Source organism: Phyllobates terribilis, unplaced genomic scaffold, assembly GCF_046119375.1.
Source record: "Phyllobates terribilis strain yellow unplaced genomic scaffold, ASM4611937v1 Scaffold_1__5_contigs__length_1240528914, whole genome shotgun sequence".
In the NCBI taxonomy this organism is placed as follows: Eukaryota; Metazoa; Chordata; class Amphibia; order Anura; family Dendrobatidae; genus Phyllobates; species Phyllobates terribilis.
In genome coordinates this window covers 454,089,267-454,111,820 of record NW_027362761.1, presented here as the reverse complement: position 1 = coordinate 454,111,820, position 22,554 = coordinate 454,089,267, and positions in this window count along the sequence as shown.

The following is a 22,554-nucleotide window of genomic DNA, read 5'->3' as shown; positions in this document are numbered from 1 at the left end:
GCACAGACACACCTTTCTTTGAGAAGTAGTGCCGACTGGGCATCTGGTACTGGGGCACTGCGACGGACATAAGGTCTCGAAAATCCTCTGTGTCCACCAGGCGGAAAGGCAGCATTTCTGTAGCCAAGAGCTTGCAGATGGTGAAATTCAACCTCTTAGCTTTCTCATGGCTAGGAGGAAATGGTCTTTTACTTGTCCACATCTGAGGGACCGAGGGCTGGCTATTGTGCTTAGACGGGGTTGATAAGGGTGTCCCCGGCAAACTGCCGGTCTGTGAGGAAGATGCAGGCGGACATGTTAGGTTGCCTTGATCCAAAGGTGGTGCTATCAATGTCGGACAGCGCTCAACACCAGCTGGTGTTACCACCTCCAAAGAAAACGATGACCTGCCAATCACGCTGGCTGTTGCGGGTAAAGAGGTGGCAGGTCTGCGCCCCAAAACAGGTGTGACTGCTGTCCGCCCAGTCTCAGAGGATGAAGAGGCCGCGGATGCACAAGATATGGCAGACGGTGGTTGGCCCGGCCGGCTAGGCCGCATTGTAGCACACTGAGCTTCCCACTGCAACTTATGCTTCATGTCCATGTGCCGGTTCATGCATGAAGTACTCAAACTATGTATTTTTTGGCCTCTACTTAGCTTTTGCTGACAAATGTTACAGATAACACGAGTTGGGTCATCTTTATCAATCTGAAAAAATGCCCAGGCTATGCAAGGCTTAGCACCCATGCGACCTGAAGAGACACCACGACTTGTGGTGAGAGGCAGAGTTGTGTTTGAGGATGCAGTTGTTGACGTGCTTCCAATACTACGTCTCTGTCCAGGAAGGCGCAACCTGACCTCATCGTCACTAGCATCTTCCTCCACCTCCTCTGCTGACCTCATCTCTTGGCTGACTGTGGGTTGACAGTAAGTGGGATCTCCAACCTCATCATCATCACCCTGTGCGTTATCACACCCGTCGTCCTCAGGGTCAACCTGTTCCTGCCCTTACAAAAAACTAAAGTTGTCGCTCCAATCAGGTATTTGAGTCTCATCATCGTCTTCCTCATTGTCTCCACCAACAGGAGTTACAGTTTGGGAATGAGGGTCTACATTATGGTCAGAACCTTCTGTGTCTGGTCCTGGATCCGACTCATAAAGATTCTAGGCATCAGTGCAGATCATTTCCTCGTCTGGATTCACAGAAGCGCTGGAGTCGACCTCTGATTCCCAGGCTATAGTATGAGTAAACAGCTCTGCAGACTCAACCATCTGTTCTACCTCATACTTAGACGGGCAGCTGGAGATTTGGGAGCTGTGAGGAAGCAAGTGCGATTGGGGTGACACTTTTGAGGACTGGAGTATTTGTGATGTTGAAGTTGATGTGGAGGAGAGCCCACTTAAAGGAGCACTTGATATCCGTTGAAGCACCTGCTGTTTTTGTGCCTCATCTGGAATTTGTAGCGATTGGCGTGGCCGTAAGAAAGGGATCTTATCACATTGTCCGCTAAAAGAAGTAGACATTTTAGTTTGGCTGGAAGATGGTCTTTCTTCTGCAGATGTTACTGTTGCTTTAACACCTACCCCACGGACACAACCTTTTTTCCCCTTCCCAACACGCCTATTCCCCTTTCCACCAGCAGCAGGCCTTTTTCCACTCATTTTGGTGGTTAACTAATTCACAACTCTGGAGTTGTTTGCACAAAAAAACAATGGATGGGAACCGAGCAGAGCTCAGTGGCCAAACTGTGGTATGAGGCCAAAACTATTGGCTGGGTTAGATGCAGAAAAAAATTATATTCAATTTGCAACCTGATGGAGGTCAGTATAGATGGACTAATAGAACAAGTCCCACACACAGCTAGAAGCCCAAATATTTTTTCAGAGGTAGATGCAGAAAAAAATTGTATTCAGTTTGCAACCTGATGGAGGTCAGTATAGATGGACTAATAGAACAAGTCCTACACACAGCTAGAAGCCCAAATATTTTTTCAGAGGTAGATGCAGAAAAAAAATACATTCAGTTTGCAACCTGATGGAGGTCAGTATAGATGGACTAATAGAGAAAGTCCCACACACTGCTAGAAGGCCAAATATTTTTTCAGAGCTAGATGCAGACAAAAAATTATTTTTAATTTGCAACCTGATGGAGGTCAGTATAGATAGACTAATAGAGAAAGTCCCACACACTGCTAGAAGGCCAAATATTTTTCAGAGCTAGATGCAGATATAAATTATTTTTAATTTGCAACCTGATGGAGGTCAGTATAGATGGACTAATAGAGAAAGTCCCACACACTGCTAGAAGGCCAAATATTTTTTCAGAGCTAGATGCAGAAAAAAATTATATTCAGTTTGCAACCTGATGGAGGTCAGTATAGATGGACTAATAGAACAAGTCCCACACACAGCTAGAAGCCCAAATATTTTTTCAGAGGTAGATGCAGAAAAAAATTATATTCAGTTTGCAACCTGATGGAGGTCTGTATAGATGGATTAATAGAACAAGTCCCACACACAGCTAGAAGCCCAATATTTTTTCAGAGGTAGATGCAGAAAAAAAATATATTCAGTTTGCAACCTGATGGAGGTCAGTATAGATGGACTAATAGAGAAAGTCCCACACACTGCTAGAAGGCCAAATATTTTTTCAGAGCTAGATGCAGACAAAAAATTATTTTTAATTTGCAACCTGATGGAGGTCAGTATAGATGGACTAATAGAGAAAGTCCCACACACTGCTAGAAGGCCAAATATTTTTTCAGAGCTAGATGCAGATATAAATTATTTTTAATTTGCAACCTGATGGAGGTCAGTATAGATGGACTAATAGAGAAAGTCCCACACACTGCTAGAAGGCCAAATATTTTTTCAGAGCTAGATGCAGAAAAAAATTATATTCAGTTTGCAACCTGATGGAGGTCAATATAGATGGACTAATAGAACAAGTCCCACACACAGCTAGAAGGCCAAATATTTTTTCAGAGGTAGATGCAGATAAAAATTATTGTTAATTTGCAGCCTGATGGAGGTCAGTATAGATGGACTAATAGAGAAAGTCCCACACACTGCTAGAAGGCCAAATATTTTTTCAGAGCTAGATGCAGACAAAAAATTATTTTGAATTTGCAACCTGATGGAGGTCAGTATAGATGGACTAATAGAGAAAGTCCCACACACTGCTAGAAGGCCAAATATTTTTTCAGAGCTAGATGCAGACAAAAAATTATTTTTAATTTGCAACCTGATGGAGGTCAGTATAGATGGACTAATAGAGAAAGTCCCACACACTGCTAGAAGGCCAAATATTTTTTCAGAGCTAGATGCAGACAAAAAATTATTTTTAATTTGCAACCTGATGGAGGTCAGTATAGATGGACTAATAGAGAAAGTCCCACACACTGCTAGAAGGCCAAATATTTTTTCAGAGCTAGATGCAGATATAAATTATTTTTAATTTGCAACCTGATGGAGGTCAGTATAGATGGACTAATAGAGAAAGTCCCACACACTGCTAGAAGGCCAAATATTTTTTCAGAGCTAGATGCAGAAAAAAATTATATTCAGTTTGCAACCTGATGGAGGTCAGTATAGATGGACTAATAGAACAAGTCCCACACACAGCTAGAAGGCCAAATATTTTTTCAGAGGTAGATGCAGATAAAAATTATTTTTAATTTGCAGCCTGATGGAGGTCAGTATAGATGGACTAATAGAGAAAGTCCCACACACTGCTAGAAGGCCAAATATTTTTTCAGAGCTAGATGCAGACAAAAAATTATTTTGAATTTGCAACCTGATGGAGGTCAGTATAGATGGACTAATAGAGAAAGTCCCACACACTGCTAGAAGGCCAAATATTTTTTCAGAGCTAGATGCAGACAAAAAATTATTTTTAATTTGCAACCTGATGGAGGTCAGTATAGATGGACTAATAGAGAAAGTCCCACACACTGCTAGAAGGCCAAATATTTTTTCAGAGCTAGATGCAGATAAAAATTATTTTTAATTTGCAACCCGATGGAGGTCAGTATAGATGGACTAATAGAGAAAGTCCCACACACTGCTAGAAGGCCAAATATTTTTTCAGAGCTAGATGCAAAAAAAAATTATATTCAGTTTGCAACCTGATGGAGGTCAGTATAGATGGACTAATAGAACAAGTCCCACACACAGCTAGAAGCCCAAATATTTTTTCAGAGGTAGATGCAGATAAAAATTATTTTTAATTTGCAACCTGATGGAGGTCAGTATAGATGGACTAATAGAGAAAGTCCCACACACTGCTAGAAGGCCAAATATTTTTTCAGAGCTAGATGCAGACAAAAAATTATTTTGAATTTGCAGCGTGATGGAGGTCAGTATAGATGGACTAATAGAACAAGTCCCACACACTGCTAGAAGGCCAAATATTTTTTCACAGCTAGATGCAAAAAAAAATTATATTCAGTTTGCAACCTGATGGAGGTCAGTATAGATGGACTAATAGAACAAGTCCCACACACAGCTAGAAGCCCAAATATTTTTTCAGAGGTAGATGCAGATAAAAATTATTTTTAATTTGCAACCTGATGGAGGTCAGTATAGATGGACTAATAGAGAAAGTCCCACACACTGCTAGAAGGCCAAATATTTTTTCAGAGCTAGATGCAGACAAAAAATTATTTTGAATTTGCAGCGTGATGGAGGTCAGTATAGATGGACTAATAGAACAAGTCCCACACACTGCTAGAAGGCCAAATATTTTTTCAGAGCTAGATGCAGAAAAAAATTATATTCAGTTTGCAACCTGATGGAGGTCAGTATAGATGGACTAATAGAACAAGTCCCACACACTGCTAGAAGCCCAAATATTTTTTCAGAGCTAGATGCAGAAAAAAATTATATTCAATTTGCAACCTGATGGAGGTCAGTATAGATGGACTAATAGAATGATGCTATGCCCAAAAGATTTTACTTCACTAGGTGCAGTAAAAAAATTGGTATTCTATCTTGCAACACAGATAGGCTACTCCACTGACTAACACACTCTGCAATAGGCCAAAAAGGATTGCTTTGCTAGATTCAGCCAAATGCTGTGAAAAATACTTGCACAGCACTGGCACAGACCTGCCTGGCAAAAACTGATAGGAACTGATGTAACCTAGTCCTGAAAAGGACTGCAATTACAATTAGTCTTTACTCCCACAATCTATCTATTTAAGAGCACAGACCTGCCTGATAAAAGTCGTAGGAAATGCTGTAACCTAGTCCTTAAAAGGACTGCAATCACAACTATTCCCTACTCCCAAGCTATCTGTAGATTTGTGCGAAAATTGGCTTGAAATTAACAAGGTATAGCGCACACAGCAACAGCGGTGCCGTCTAACATGCAGCTGCAGCAGTGAGAAAATGGTGGCGACGGGGAAAATGGCTTGGTCTTATAGGGCAAGGACATGTGACATACACTGCCAATAACACATGCCCTTGCTTGTGTGAAAAAAAGCACTTCGCTCCGTGTGTGCGCTGCTGATAGGCTGACAGATTGCACCTCCCCACTGTAAATGCGGGAAAGAGAAAAAAAAATGGAGATCTTCATTATTCCTGCAGAGATCCATCCCCTGCCCCTCCCCCCACCCCGCTGTACACTCAAACTGCGTATTAACATTAATTTTCATCATTACTGAGAAAAAATCCAGTTATGATTTTGGTGCACGAACAGTTATCGAACATAACCTCGAACAGCCGAATTTTTCTCAAATCGTTCGTGTTCGCCGAACGGCTCGAACACCGCCCAAAACAGCTCGAATTTGAGATTGGCGAACAGTTCGAGTCGAACAACGCTCATCTCTAGACACCACCGAAGGATCCATTTACTATAATGAGGCAGCAAAGTTACTCTGGACTCCATCTGGCCTCTGTTCAGCAGTGTCCTTCTTTTCAAAACTGTGGCGGTCCGGGGTATTTCAGAGATTTACACGGAAACCGCGGTGTAAACACTCAACACAGAGCACAGGATGAATCTGCGTCAAGCCTTACTGGGATCTTTGGGAGGTAAATCAGTATAAGTGATTAGGTGGGTTTTTATATTAATCCAGCGCTCTACACTGAGCACTTATATCGGGGTTTCCATCTAAATCTCCGAGTGACATGATTCAGAGGAAACCACCGAGGGATCCATCTACTATAATGAGGCAGCAAAGTTACTCTGGACTCCATCTGGCCTCTGTTCAGCAGTGTCCTTCTTTTCAAAACTGTGGCGGACTGGGGTATTTCAGAGATTTACACGGAAACCCCGGTGTAAACACTCAACACAGAGCACAGGATGAATGTGCGCCGAGCCTTACTGGGATCTCTGGGAGGCAGATCAGTATAAGTGATTAGGCGGGTTTTTATGTTTGGCAGCTGTCAAACACTAAGACACTTTTTATTGTAAAAACAAGTTTTTGCATTGCTATATTTTGATAGCTATAATTTTTCCATATTTCGACCCACAAAGTCATGTGAGGGCTTGTTTTTTGCTGAATGAGTTGACATTTTTATTGGTACTATTTTCGGGCACATGACATTTTTTGATCGCTTTCTATTCTGATTTTTGCGAGGCAGAATGAGCAAAACCCAGCGATTCAGGAATTGTTTTTGGAGATTATTTTTATGCCGTTCCGCTTGTGGTAAAGTTGATAGGGCAGCTTTATTCTTCAGGTCACTGCGATTACAGAGATACCACATTTATGATTTTTTTTTATGTTTTGGCACTTTTGCGCAATAAAACTATTTTATAGAATAAATAATTATTTTTGCATCGCTTTATTCTGAAAGCTGTAACTTTTTTTATTTTTCTGCTGATGGAGCTGTATAGTGGCTTGTTTTTTGCGGGACAAGATGATATTTTCAGCGATACCATTTTTATTTATATTTGTCTTTTTGACCTCGTTTTATTCCACTTTTTATTTGCCGGTATGAGAAAGCATAGTTTTTTGCCTTGTTTTTCATTTACTTTTTTATGGTATTCACTGAAGGGGTTAACTAGTGGGACAGTTTTATAGGTCGGGTCGTTCTGGACGCCGCGATACCAAATATGTGTACTTTTTTTTTTATATAGATAAATGTATTTATTGGATTCATATTTTTCTTTTTTTTGTTCTTTAATTTGGGAATTTTTTTAAACATTTTTATAATTTTATTAACTTTTTATTTACTTTTTTACATTGTCCCACTTTGGGACATCAACTTTCCCTGCCCTGATCGCTGATCTAATACTCTGCAATGCTTCTGTACTGCAGAGCATCAGATGAGCATCTGACAGGCAGGGAGGAGGCGCCTCAGCTCCTGCTCTCTGAGCAGGCGCTGACAAGCCACCTTCCTGAAGGACCCCGCAGCGCCGTGTATAGCACATGTCGGGAAGGGGTTAAAAAATAACTATCATTTTTATTTCAGAAATCAATAAAAGACATGAAAATAAGTAACTTTGTAATATATGTTATCAGAGATACCTGCTTCTTTCTCCTGCAGGATTGATCATTCATTCTCAAAATTCTCAATTCCCAGGTAAAATCTGTATTCAGTGAAGACATATTTAAACATTACTATGATAGGAAATGACAGTTGCTCCTAAGATTATATGTAGACAAAGGATTAGGAGGAAGGAGAAGGTATTTGTGATAATTTAACAAGAGGATCACAAGTTTTCAAAAGCTGGGACCATCTTCTATATCCAGCTTTGAACCATCAGAAAGTAAAATATGGTATCCATGAAGTTTGTGTTCTCTTCTAGGGAGTTTTTTTGCTTGCTCACCAAGTTCAATTGCAGCTTGACCAAACCACATTATACATGAGATTATATATTACTTCACAGTGGTAAAGTATATGTGACCATTAAAAAACAGTATAATGTCCGTTTACTTTTCATACAGAACAAATCAAACAGACATTTTTTCCTGGATTTATTTGGGCAGTAATGGAAAAATAACAATGAGTACACAATACACAAAAGCCTGTGAGAGGTAATGGACCATTATTTGTATCAGACCATAGATAAGAAACTGTGAAAGACCGTTTTCAAAGGTTCAGTGATGTAAAATGATGCAAGGCTTTGTATGCTTGTTACGCTCTTTTAAATAATGCAGTGAGCAGAATACAAAAAAAAATGTTGCTGGAGGAAGTGATTTGGATGGCACTGTTGTGGGGAAGGCATCAGGTTTTGTTTGTTTAGGTTAGTATGTGTAAGGTGAACCTTCCCGGCCCTCTCATCACCAGGGCTGTGATTAAAACTTTGCCTGTCTGAACAAAGTGTTAGGTGTGCATTCTCTTCACCTTGCTGTCAATCTTTCAGCGAGCTAGTTTGCAGGTTGTGATAGAAGACGTGTTCCCACTTTGAGAACGCAGGAGATAGAATGTGCCTTAGCAAATTAAACTGGATGCAAGATAGAGCTTTGTCTTTTAACTTTCTGCTCGTAAGTGACAACTGTGAGCGCCGGGTCTGCCACAATATACAAAGTACTTTTTTCACAGCTTCTCAAATTCCCAGCTGATCTGAGATTTCTTTTCTTATTTTATTTGCAGAATCTTCTTCCCTGTTCACATGCGCTGAATTTGTAGCCACTTAAAAATATATTTATGTTTCTCTACTTTGCAAATGATTTGCATTATTCCTGAAAAATAATCACTTTATCCATTGTAATGTTCTTCACTATACGTCCCCAAATAAGATAAACAAATCGTTACAACGTACCACTTTCCTTCTTTTTTTTTTTGTTTAATACACAGTGGAGCTGGTGCAATGAGCGTAGCAAATCTACATGTGTTCGTCCTAAATAATAAATGTTGCCAATGTACTTTTTCTCTTATAATACTATACTTTTGCAGTCTGCTGGATAGAGATTCACTGTGGTCATTAATGTCTGCAGAAGAACATGATCATTAAACTTAGGAAAACAACGGCAAACTATGGAAAAGGGGGATTTTACTCCAGGTATATTAATAATTTATTATCTGGAACAATAGGTCTTATGCAAAGTGTCAGTGCTTATGCCAAATGGATTTTGTGTCAGATATGACGCATATTGCTGTTTTACATACAAAAATATTTTATCCATAGATCTTAGAGAATTTCTTAAGAAAATTAACATTTTACAATTTTATACTAAATCATCAGTTATGCCAGAAAGGATGCATAACACCATTGTTTTCCATCTTTCCATAATAACCCTTTCCTAATATAAATTGTCAATGGGTAAGGTTTCCACTAAGAGTGTAGTAAAAAAAATGATGCATTGTAATGAAGTATAAATGACAGAGCAACTTCTTAGAAGATGGACTATCAAGTAATTTGGCACTGAGTTCAAACTGTTGACCAACAGCTGTTAAATCCACACTAAAATATAGGGAAACTTTTTGGAGGCATTTTTTTAATTAAGTGGTTGTATTTTTGCTAAAAAAAAAATTCTAAAGCGTTTCATTACATTTTTGGACTCTTTGGCTTTCTTTATGTATCACAGTAAATAGCTGACTGCCGAATAAGTTAGCAGTCAAATCTGCCCATAAACTCCTCTGATTGTTCTGGTTTGGAACCCTATTCTTTACCTGAACAACCTTCAAAACAATTTAAGACCAGATCAAAGTTGAGCTGTGATTAGGTCATAAATAACCTCAGAAGATTGTTCAAGAGCATTGAGATAAAGGTTCCAAATCAGAACCAACAGACAAGCTCACCGATAGATTTGATAGCCACTATGAGAGAAGAACAAGAAAATTTGACCTAATGGGAACTTTGCAACAGCTGCAAGGTCACTTGCAACATTTTTCTCTATGGGTAAATCATACAATTATAGTGTAATAAAATGATCCATGTCTACATTATATGCAATGATTTAATAACCAGTATTTATTAGAATTTTGTCAAATTAGGTCCAAATAAATTATTATCCAAGAGTGCCCCAAATTTTTTTTGTACTTTACAAACTTACCCTAGGTCACAAAATGTTGGTCCATATATAGTTGGTAAAAGCGCTAACAATAAGGTGACATAAGGAACAACATGCCTAAGGTGCCTAGCTAATCGATCAAGATTCATCATGCTATTAAGGCATTCTGATAAATTTAGCAACATTTTTGACATTTTCACAGACCTTCTATTGTTTTTTACAAAAGCTGAAAATTAGAAATGGGACAATCAATCTGTGGGACCGAGTTCAATTTAAATTTTCTGAAATTTACGGTTTCATGCAAATTCAAATGTTTTGAGATTCACAGTTTGCAAAAAACACTTGCCCGGCACACTATTATTATTATTATTTATTATTATAGCGCCATTTATTCCATGGCGCTTTACATGTGAAAGTAATATACATAATAAAAAACAAGTACAGTAATCTTGAACAAAACGAGTCACCAATTGGTACAGGAGGAGAGAGGACCCTGCCTGCAAGGGCTCACAGTCTACAAGGGATGGGTGATGAATTGATACAGTAGATGAAGGTACAGCTGGTGGTGCAGTTGTATGGTGGAAGGGGGGTTAATGCAGGCTGTAGGCTTGTCGGAAGAGGAAGGTCTTCAGGTTCCTTTGTAAGATTTTCACAGTAGGCGAGAGTCTGATATGTTGAGGTAGAGAATTACAGAGTAGGGGGGATGCACGGGAAAAATCTTATATTCAATTGTGGGAAGAGGAGATAAGAGGGGAGTAGAGAAGAAGATCTTGTGAGGATTGGAGGTTGCGTGCAAGTAAGTACCGGGAGACTAAGTCACAGATGTGTGGAGGAGACAGGTTGTGTGACACTACTTAAGCACCAGACAGCAGGCTATTGTCTGTTTACGTTGCCATGCAGGCCTCCCCTTAATGCCCTGAAACTATGACATCTTACCTTGTACAGTGGTAGTAATGACACAACTTTTTTACGACACATTCAATGACCATAATAAATTATTAAAGTGATGATCCAAAGGCAAAGTAATTTTCATTCTAAATCCCTATCTATTTAGTGCCATAATCTAAACTATTTTCTAATATACATTTTTTTTACAGACAGGAGAAAAGTGTTCTCTTTTTAGACAATGTCCAGGAATTTTTGGACGGTTGGCAAGCCATCAGGCCATCAGAGATCAGGGATTCCCAGTGGAGCACAGTTTGTTTGGTAGAGTTGTTTTCTGTAAAATGTAAGCTCTTATGGTCCGTGGGATCCTCTTTCTCTCTCTCTCCTGTAAAGCGTAAGCTCTTATGGTCAGCAAGGTTGTCTTTCTATTTCTTCTGCAGAGTGTAAGCGCTAATAGTCAGCAGGGTCCTTTTTCTCTCTCACTTGTAGAGTATAAGTTCTTATGGTCCGCAGGGTCCTCTTTCTCTCTCTCCTGTAACGTGTAAGCACTTATGGTCAGCGGGGTCCTCCCTCTCTCTCCTGTAGAGTGTATGGTTCTCTATCTCTCTTCTCCCCATCTATATTTACCAAGCGATTAAAAGCTTTCCAGTATTGAGATTCGCACAAATTTATTCAAAATAAAATTTGGGGGGAAATTTGGGAAAAGTCAGTGAATTCTAATTTCTAAAGATCCACTCATCATTACTGTACAGTGTCCATTTTAGGACATGATCAGATATCAAAATCAAACATCAGAATGATGTCAGTTTGAGGCTAAATACCCTGTCTGAGAACTGATTCTGACAAGTGATTTTGACAAGTGATTTTGACGAGTGATTTTGACGAATGATTCTGACGAGTGATTTCGACGAGTGATTCTGACGAGTGATTCTGACGAGTGATTTTGACGAGTGATTCTGATGAGTGATTTTGACAAGTGATTCTGACGAATGATTCTGACGAGTGATTCTGACGAATGATTTTGAGCAGTGATTTTGACGAGTGATTTTGACGAGTGATTCTGATGAGTGATTTTGACGAGTGATTCTGACGAGTGATTTTGACGAGTGATTCTGATGAGTGATTTTGACAAGTGATTCTGACGAATGATTCTGACGAGTGATTCTGACGAATGATTTTGACGAGTGATTCTGACTAATGATTTTGATGAATGATTCTGACGAGTGATTCTGACGAATGATTTTGAGCAGTGATTTTGACGAGTGATTTTGACGAGTGATTCTGACGAGTGATTCTGATGAGTGATTCTGACGAGTGATTCTGACGAATGATTCTGACGAGTGATTCTGACGAGTGATTCTGACAAATGATTCTGACGAGTGATTCTGACAAATGATTTTGACAAGTGATTTTGACGAGTGATTCTGACGAGTGATTCTGCTGAATGATTTTGAAGAGTGATTCTGACAAGTGACTTTTACAACTGTAATAATAATAATAATAAAAAAAAGGAACTGTTCCCTCATGGTACTTGAACCCAAAATTCTGTGTGAGTCTGATGTGTGACTTTCTTCAATCATCAGAATCAGAATCATAATGAATTTTAGTCACCCTGAGTATTTTCATGGTTGATCTCATAAGACAAGAAAAGCTGACAGCAACTATCATTTGACTGGATAGTGCAATGGTAAGGCATCAGCCTCTGAAACTACAGTGTCAGAGTTCAAATCCTGATAGGAATAATATTATTATTTATTTTTTAATTATGACTATTTAGCACACAAACTACAGGGGTGTTTTACTTTTAATAACTGACACTCGATTGTCATCCTGATGTGTTAATAGTTTCAGACACGCTGTCTATTTGCATGGTAAATTACATAGCCAAAGTAAATTGGGAGGCAATAATTTACTGCATATCTATTTCCAAGTGACTTTATATTTGCATAATTTCTTAAAGGGGTCTAATGATAAAATGTCTTTATTGTAAATTTTTATTTCCATCCACCCAAGTGCTGGCTGCAAACTCCCAATTTACTTTGGCTATGTAATTTACCATGCAAATATACAGCGTGTCTGAAACTCTTAACACATAAGTATGACAATCAGAGTGTCAAATATTAAAAGTAAAACACCCCTGTAGTTTGTGTGCTAAATAGTCATAATTATAAAAAAAAAAATTCTTCTTCATATCAGGGTTTGAACTCTGATACTGTAGTTTGAGAGACTCATACCTTACCATTGCATTATCCAGTCAAGTGATAGTTACTAGTAGCTTTTCTTGTCTTATGAGATTAACCATGAAAATACTCAGGGTGACTAAAAGTCATTGTGATTCTGATGTTTGAAGAAAGTCACACATCAGACTCACACATCAGAATCAAACATCATTTGAATTTGGCTTGCTTGCAGTCTGTGCATACGTCCCAATGAGTTTTAGACGAGTTTGCACTGAAAATCATATAACCAAATAGAACTCCAAGGTTTTTACAACTAAGTTAATAGCTTAGTGTTTAGTGCACTGGCTTTAGGACTCAGAATTTTGGGTTCAAGTCCCATTAGCGAATAGTTACTTTTTTTTTTTTAATATTATTATTACAGTTGTAAAAGTCACTTGTCAGAATCACTCGCCAGAATCACTCATCAGAATCATTCGTCAAAATCATTTGTCAGAATCATTCATCAGAATCACTCGTCAGAATCATTCGTCAGAATCATTCGTCAGAATCACTAGTCAGAATCACTCATCAAAATCACTAGTCAAAATCATTCGTCAGAATCATTCATCAGAATCACTCGTCAGAATCACTTGTCAAAATCACTCGTCAAAATCACTCGTCAAAATCATTCGCCAGAATCACTCGTCAGAATCACTTGTCAAAATCAGTTCTCAGACAGGGTATTTAGCCTCAAACTGACATCATTCTGATGTTTGATTTTGATATCTGATCATGTCCTAAAATGGACACTGTATTACTGAAAACCCATCCTGATCATGTGCTGTTATGCAGTTTCACCTGTGTCAGTCAGGCCTGGACACAAGTAAGAATTTTATCATTTGCTGACAGAAAGAAAAGATTATAAAAATGAAGAGGAAATGCTATATAATTTAATATAATATAATATTAGACAGAATAATATAATGTTGTGTTTGTTTTTATACAATGAATAAATTTTTTGCACAAAAATTGGAAAGCTCTTTTAAACAATGTTTGAATTTCAAGTTTTCTTTTTCTATCCCATCATAGTAAAAAGTAATATAGATGTCAGTTAAGTAAAAAAAAATTACTCACAAGTCATGTAATGCCTTTTATTCAGCTCAGTAACACACAGCCTTTGATATCAATGAATGTCAAATGCAAATTTTACTCACTCTTTATGTATCCCTGGGTTAAATATATCACATTTCATGGCTTAAATTCTTAATTTGATGTTACATTTTGGTCATTGCTTTCTCTGTAATGCATCTTGAGCAGTTTATACATTCACCATAAAATATTAATGCGTATACACTGTTTGCTTAGTGTCATATGCATACTCACTGCATGCATATTCAGGCTATGAGTATATCAGAGCGTAAAGCAAATAAACAGTTAATTCTCTTGTGTTCTCATTAAATTCATCCATAATACATATAGTATTCAATTGCAGTTGTACAACTTGATCTTATCTGCATCTTTCAAAACCTGTTTAAAAAAAGATATATCTCATCTGAACAATCAGTGGTGGAAGTCACGACGAGCTTCCTAAGAGTTTTGTATATAGATTTAAGGTATGAGTCCTTTCATTTTAAATGTAATTTTTCATTACATTTTATAATAAACTAATAATGGGTCAATTTACACTTAATTGAAAAAAAAAATGCACATCAAATTTACTGCCAAAATCTGGAATGAAATCCGACTTGGTTGTTGATTTAGGTTCAAATTAAGCTGTAAATTTCAATTATTGCACTGCAAAGAGCAAATCAGCAATTAAGAATCCTCGACAAGTCTTGATTTCTAGGCTTTTTTTACACTATGAGTGAATGTGATTAGTTCAAACGCCATTAACTAACATTGCACTATACTTTATTTCTGCAATGAAATTCTGGAACAAATACTCGATGGGTTAACCCATCTTTATAAAGAATTAGGTGATGTAAGAAAACTGTGGCACAACTATTACAGTATCTTTTCCAGGACAATTATGCCTTATTCTGGTGACCAGAATAATATGACATTACTAGCTATTGCATTTATGCCCAGTCTTAAAACTCAATATAAGCTATTAGAAAGAATGAAATAAGTTAATGGTCCTGTTCAGACGAGCATATTCTCAGTTGGTGTGCGATAAAAGATTTTCATGTGCAAGTGTAGGTTCTTAAGCTCTAGACCCCTCGGAGATAGACGGATACACATTGAGCCAGTCACATACAATTTGCAGACATGCCTGATTATTACAGAAGCTTTTTTATCTAGACCTTACAGTTCTGTTTTGCACAGACCTATAATAGGACTGCCATATTGGTAAATGAGCTCTCTACTGCACCTGTAATTGAGATTTCACACACATACAGAGGTGTTCTGTCTGTTGAATTGTTATCAAAATATTAGCATGTTTCATTGGACTCTGTTGGGGTCAATACATCAAGTCTCTTGCCGGTCTTGTTGAGGGGGTTTTTGGAGCAGATGCTTCTGATTCATTAAGAGGCTCAAGTCTTTTAATAAATCAGGCAAGGTGAGTAGTGGCGTGCGCTTCACCACAAATCTTGCTCCAGCCTCTGTCATAAATTTGATGTCCTGTCCTGCCCTGCCCAGTTCCACCCACTTTGCGAGAGCTGGGAGGAGAACATTGTGAAAACGCCAGAAGTTTCTTTTTTTTTTTTTTTGCTTAACCTTGTGCTGCGCAAAAAATTGCGACTTTTCAACTTTTTTTCGCCAGAATTCTCTCAAAAAAACTTTGATGAATCGCCCCTGTGACTAGGTATTTATATTTTCTCTAGAAGCATAAAGGCTCCATGAGCAGGTATCTAATCATTCAACTAATTCACCACAGTGATAAAAGCAGAAAAAGATAAAAACTAAAAGGTATGTGGCAAACTTCTTAGCAGTTCAAATTATATAATCCCATACAAACTCGGTGATGTTGAGATCAGGGTTTCGGCCACAATTCAGGCTGCTCAGGGAAAATCTATTACAAAAAGTGCCATTGAATGACCGAACGTGCCATTTATTGATTTTATCCCATTAACGATCACTGATACAGTATGTATTAAAACAGCTGACACCCTGCTGTATTGGCCCCAGCTGGTTTTGGAACCAATTGAGCCGTTTAAGCCCTTAAATACCGCTGACCATTGCGACAGCAGCATCAAAGCAGTTAAAAGGGGGTTCAAAGACCCCTTTTGATAGGATCGACCACCCGTGATCCTAATTTCGGGTGTTGGTTGCTATGATACTCCAAAGTCATCTGATGACCCGAAGGTATGGTGGCCTGTTAGACCCTGCTATTATTATTATTATTTGTTATTATAGCGCCATTTATTCCATGGCGCTTTACATGTGAATAACCAGAGTCTAACAAGTTCTGTCAGTGAGACACTGCCCGGTCTCAGGCACTACACTGTATGAGACCAGCAATCAAAGTGGGAAAAAGTAAAAAACATATATATATAGATACCATATTTTTTGGAGACGCACCGGACCATAAGACGCACCTAGGTTTTAGAGGAGGAAAATAAAAAAAATAAAAAAATTAAGCAAAAAATGTGGTCATGATGCACTTTTAAGGGGGAGGGGGTCTTCTGCTAATACTGGTATAGGGGTAATGTCACCCAATTCTGACAATATCCCCCATCTGGGTATATATGCCCCCCTTCCTTTTATACGTGGTCCCCATCCCCATCCTGGTATGCCTGGCATCCCTCCATCCTGGTATGCATGGACCCCTCCATCCTGGTATGCATGGCACCCCTCACCCTTATCCTGGTAAGCATGGCACCCCTAATCCCTATCCTGGTATGCATGGCACCCGTAATCCCTATCCTGGTATGCATGGCACAGCAATCCCCATCCTGGTATGCATGGCACAGCAATCCCCATCCTGGTATGCATGGCACCCCTCTTCCCTGTCCTGTTATGCATGGCACCCCTCATTCCTGTCCTGGTATGCATGGCACCCCTCATCCCTGTCCTGGTATGCATGGCACCCCTCATCTCTGTCCTGGTATGTATGGCACCCCTCATCCCTGTCCTGGTATGCATGGCACCCCTAATCCCCGTCCTGGTATGCATGGTACCCCTAATCCCTATCCTGGTATGTATGGCACCCCTCATCCCTATCCTGGTATGCATTGTCCCCCTTATTCCCATCATGCTGCACATAAAAAAAATAAACACTACTACTCACCTTTCTTCTCTCCTCCAGCGCTCCGTCCTGTCTGCCTGCACTGATCTCTCCATGTGAGCCGTGCATGACGTCACTGCCATGCGTCGCTCACAAGGAGAGATCAGCTGTCGGAAGTCACTGCTCCCCACGCCGGGACTGTGTGCGTGGGGAGCAGTGACTTCACTCTCCTTCATAGGCGGCACACAGCGTAGCCGCACTGCGGCTCCTACTGCTGCCGGCTATCGCGTGTGCCCGCTTATTAAAGGGCATGAATATTCACCCCCTCCCCACGCCCATGGGCGTGGAGAGAGGTTGAATATTCATGCCCTTTAACAGCGGGCACAGGCGATTCCGGCAGCAGCAGGAGCCGCAACATGGCTACACTGTGCCGCTATTAAGGAGCATGAATATTCAGTGCTCCCCATGCCCCATGGGCGTGGGGAGGAGTGACTATTCATTCTCTTTAGCAGCGGGGACAATGTAGGCTGCAGCGGGCGGCTGCTGCCTCCTGTGCCCCACTCCTCCACCGCTACTGCTCCCCCCACACCCCACATATATATACACCCCCCCAACATTCTGACTATAAGACGCACCCACCATTTTCCTCCAAAATTTTGGAGGAAAAAAGTGCGTCTTATAGTCCGAAAAATGCGGTATATATCTGGAATAAATATATGTTAAAAAAAGTTTTAAAAAAACACAACAATCATGAAAATTCGATTCGCCAGTTAAATACACAGCGTTTGTGATAAAACAAAAATAAACAAAAAAAGTACACATGATTGGTATCGATGCATCCATAAAGACCCGCACTATAAAACTTTCTTGCTATTTATTATGTAAAGTGAACACTAAAATAAAATAAAAAACAACACGCCAAAATTTATACTTTTTCATCATAATGACAATTGAATAAAAAGCAATCAAAAATTCATATGTAAAAAAAAATGGTATAAATGAAAATGCCAAACCATCCCTCAAAAAACAAGCCCTATCATGGCTCATTCGGGAAAAAAAATTAAAAAGTTACAGCTCTCAGAATATAGCAGCACAAAAACAAATACATTTTTGTAAAATATTTTTGTTAGTGTGTGAAAGTAGCAAAGCATTAAAAGATATAAATCTGGTATCGCTGTAATCGTAGTGACCGGAAGAATAAATCTGCCTTATCATTTTATCGCACAGTGAACCATGCAAAAAAATATATAAAAACAGTAACTGAATCGATGGTTTTTGCTCATTCTGAGTCAAAATTCTAAATAAAAAGTGATCAAAAAATGTTATGTGCCCCAACATTGTACCAAAAAATCTCCAACTTTTCGCACAAAAAATAAGTTCTTGTGTAAATCCCCAAGACCACCATTCAAACAAAATCCTGACTGAACCTCTCACTATAATAAGGAACATGGAGTCACTTTGGACTCTATCTGATCTCTGTTCCGATGATGTCACGTTATTTTAGGTGTCTTTTTAGCGCACAAGTGGGGACGGCTACAGTTCTGTGCACGCTTAAAAAGATGGACGCAACTGGAACAAACCAAAACAGAGTCCAAAGCGTCTGGATATAACTCATTAAAAAATGTTATGTACCCCAAAACATTACCAATAAAACCCCTAACTTATCCCGCATAAAACCAGCCCCCATTCAAGTCCATCATCTGTCACTGGAAATATAGGGGTCCCCACATTATGTTACTGGTAAACTAAGAGTATGGAAAAGCAACACGTCTCTGACACCTCCTCAAATAAAATCCAGTGATTTCTGCGCTCCCAAATAGAAATGCCCCCTCCTTCCGAGCCCCACTGCGCCTAAACCGCAGTAAGAGACCACATGTTTGCAATAACTATAGTGGGAAGAGCCCAATTAACAATTTACGGGGTGGTTGTCTCCAAAAGCACAAGCTGGGCACAATATATGGGAGCACTACAATATATGGGGGCACTATACTGTATGGCGGCACAATATATGGGCACGAAACTGGCATGCTTGCAATTTTCCAGAATAAAGCATGTTGTGGATGTAAAAAGAATAGTCACTGCAGCCGTGAATTAAGTCATTGATAGGTGCAATTTCTAAAATCGGATCACTTTTGGGGTTTATCTGCTATTCTGGTACCTTAGGGGCGTCGCAAATGTGGCCAGCAAACTATTCTAGCAAAATCTATGCTCCAAAAGCAAAATAGCGCCGCTTCCGGCCCAGCCCTGATGTGTGGCCAAACAGTAGTTTCTGTTGATATATGGGGCATCACAATGTTCAGGAGAAATTGCTCAATACATTGTGTGGTGCAGTTTTGCCTTTTAACCCTAGCATAACATATCAATTTGCATCAAATAAAAAAATTTCCACTAAAATATTATATTTCCACATCCCAATGTTATAAAATTCTGTGAGGCAACTGTGGGCTCAATATACTCACTACACCCCTCGATAAAATCCTTAAGCAGTGAGGTTTACCATATGAGGTCACATGGGGGGTCTCTGCTTTTCTAGCACCTCAGGTGCTCTGCTAATGGCGCCAACAATCTATTCAATTGGTACCTGCATTCTAAAAGCCAAGTAGCGCTCCTTCTCATCCAATCCCTTCCGTGTGCTCAAATAGTAGTGTACAACCACATATGGGGTACTGCCACGTTCTGTAAAAATTCCATAACAAATTATGGGGTCCATATTCTCCAATTACCCCTCATGAAAATTATCAATTTGATGCTAAAACAGTACTTTAGTGGAAGAAAAAAATTTTTTTGTTTTCACATCTAAATGTTATAATGTTTCGTAAATCACCTGTAAGTTAAACATGCTAGATGAATTCCTTGAGGGCTCTAGTTTCCTAAATGGGGTAACTATTTGGGGGTTTCTGCTGTTTTGGTATGTCTGGGGCACTGAAAATGTAACATGGCATTCAGAATCTATTCCAGACAAATTTAAGCTGCAAAAATCAAATGGCACTCTTTTCTTTCCGAGCCTGCAATATGCCTAAACAGTAGGGTTTTTTTACTACATATATGGTATCATCATGTCAGGGAGAAATTGCATAACAAATTATGGGGTTTGTTTTCTCCTATTATCCATTGTGAAAATTACAAATTTGGGCCTAAAACAACATTTTAGCCGAAAAAGGGTCTTCACATCTACAATTTAAAAAATTATGTGAAGCACCTACGGGTTCAGAATGCACAACACAGACCTATATGAATTCCTAGATGAGGCATGGTGTAACACGGGTCAGATTTAAAAAAGTTGGTTGGCCATTAAGGTCAAAATTGTCTCAGTCACTAAGGGGATAATGAAAGTGTGTTTTATATTTTATTTGTGAGTATATCTAATAAGCTTCTCTACTTTTACTCCAAAAAGTCGTTAATTCTGCACTATGTTCTTTATGGCCAAGCAGATATCTGCCATTGGAGGTGTGTAACAGAAGGTGTACCCACTGTTTTAAGAATACTAGTGGTGGTGCCACTTGATAATTAAGGAGACAGTGGAACACCAATTATTTTACATCGAACTTATCCCTCCTGGACAAGATGGCGGTGACAAACTACATTTCCTTTAAAAAAACACATACAAGCAAAACCCCATATGTGACTGAAAGAGGTATCCTGTATTACCTTGTCGCAAAATACAGGGTAAAACCCTCAAGTATAACACCTCAAATCCCAATGTACAAAATGTCACTTTATTGAAGCAGTTCTAAAAATAAAAACCAATATATAAATATTAAAGGGATTGTCCGGTACCTATAATTCCCTGGCCGGAGTCACACTACCGTATAACATGGCCAAGTGCTATGCGATAAAACATTTCCTCCCATTTTCCCTGTACAGCTAATCTATATATGTGTTTTTATTTCTTTACTTCAGTTGAGGTTTTGCTAAGCGGAATCTTAAATTAAATGCCATTGGAGGATGCACCTGTAGTCACATCTCTGCAACTTCTATCCCCCACCCCGGAACAGGATGTCATCAGGGGCAGCGCTGCAGTCACTGATCACTGCTTCTGTCTCCACTGTCTCTGATGGTGCTCTGTTTCAGGGAACGGTGACTGTACATGTGGGTGGTGGGAACAGAACCTGCGGTCACTTCTCCATCATCGCCCCCCTGAAATAGGACGTCTTTAAGGGATCGCCGGTGACAGAAGTTGTGGTAAGTGATCGCAGTGCCACCTCCTGATGATAACCTGTTCAAGGGTGGAGGATAAAAGTTAGAGAAGTGACTGCAGGGCTATCCTCCTGTGATGTCCCGTTTGTGGCTTCCCTCAAATGAAAAGTCACAGGTAGTAAAGAAAGAAAGCACATATAGGGATTAGATGTATAGAGAGAATGGTAGGGAATTTTATAATAAAATAAGTGATTAGTGCTTAAAGATAGATATTTATGAAGGCCATTATAGGTATCAGACAACCCCTTTACATGCGGCGTAATAAGTAGAGATTAAAAAACAATAATGTCTGTATGCAAATTACACAAATCATAAATAAAGAATCCTGAACCGTTACTGCTAAGAGGATGAGGAGGGTCAGAAAATGCAGGGAGCAGCATAAGACATGCACGTGACACCTGCCCTTCATTTCCTGACCATCTTCATCCTCTTGGCTGTATCAGTTTATGATTCTTTATTCATTATGTTTGGTATTTAGATACATGCATTGTTGGCTTTCGATCTGTACCTCTTGTGCCGCATTTAATATTTATATGTTAATTTTTTATTTATCTTTTTATTCTTGTTATTGCTTCACTATTGTGCCGTTTTGTACCTTTATTAACTTGGCATTTGAAGTATTACAGTTAAGGATTTTCTACAAGTAGGATTATAGGTGTTAATTCTAGGGGGTTTTACTTGTGTGTTTTTAATTTGTGTTTTATTTTGTATTTTTTATATATTGAGCAATAAAAGAGGGGAGAGTGCGTCATAGGACAACAGATCTAAAAGCAATATAGTGGTGAAAAGAAGACAAATTCTCTCCTTATTTCATTGTGCTGGGTGCATAACATTCATATACACTTTTAAGGAAATCAACAAGATGCTAGGCAGCTGCCTCTACCTCTCCAAAATACACAGTAGGTTCGGTTATGGGAAAATGCAAGAAGAGATATAAGTGAGCGGATGGTGAGGGGCACCAGAAGCAAATGCACTCAAATATAATATAAAGCAGTGTATTAGGGTGGCACAAATGTAACGTGTTTTGGGGCGAACTTTCCCCTTCAGTCCTAAATAGGTCTGCTTGCCTGATGGCTAGCTCCCCAAAATGAGTTCCTTTGTATTATATTTCAATGCATGTGCTTCTGGCACCCCTCACCTTGCCCTCGCTTATACCTCTACCTGAATTGTATTTTTTTAAAATAAATAAATGTGTTATATATGTCTTGATTATATTTCTACAGATTTCTTTGAATGTGAATCTTTTTCCTTCGCATTGGTTTG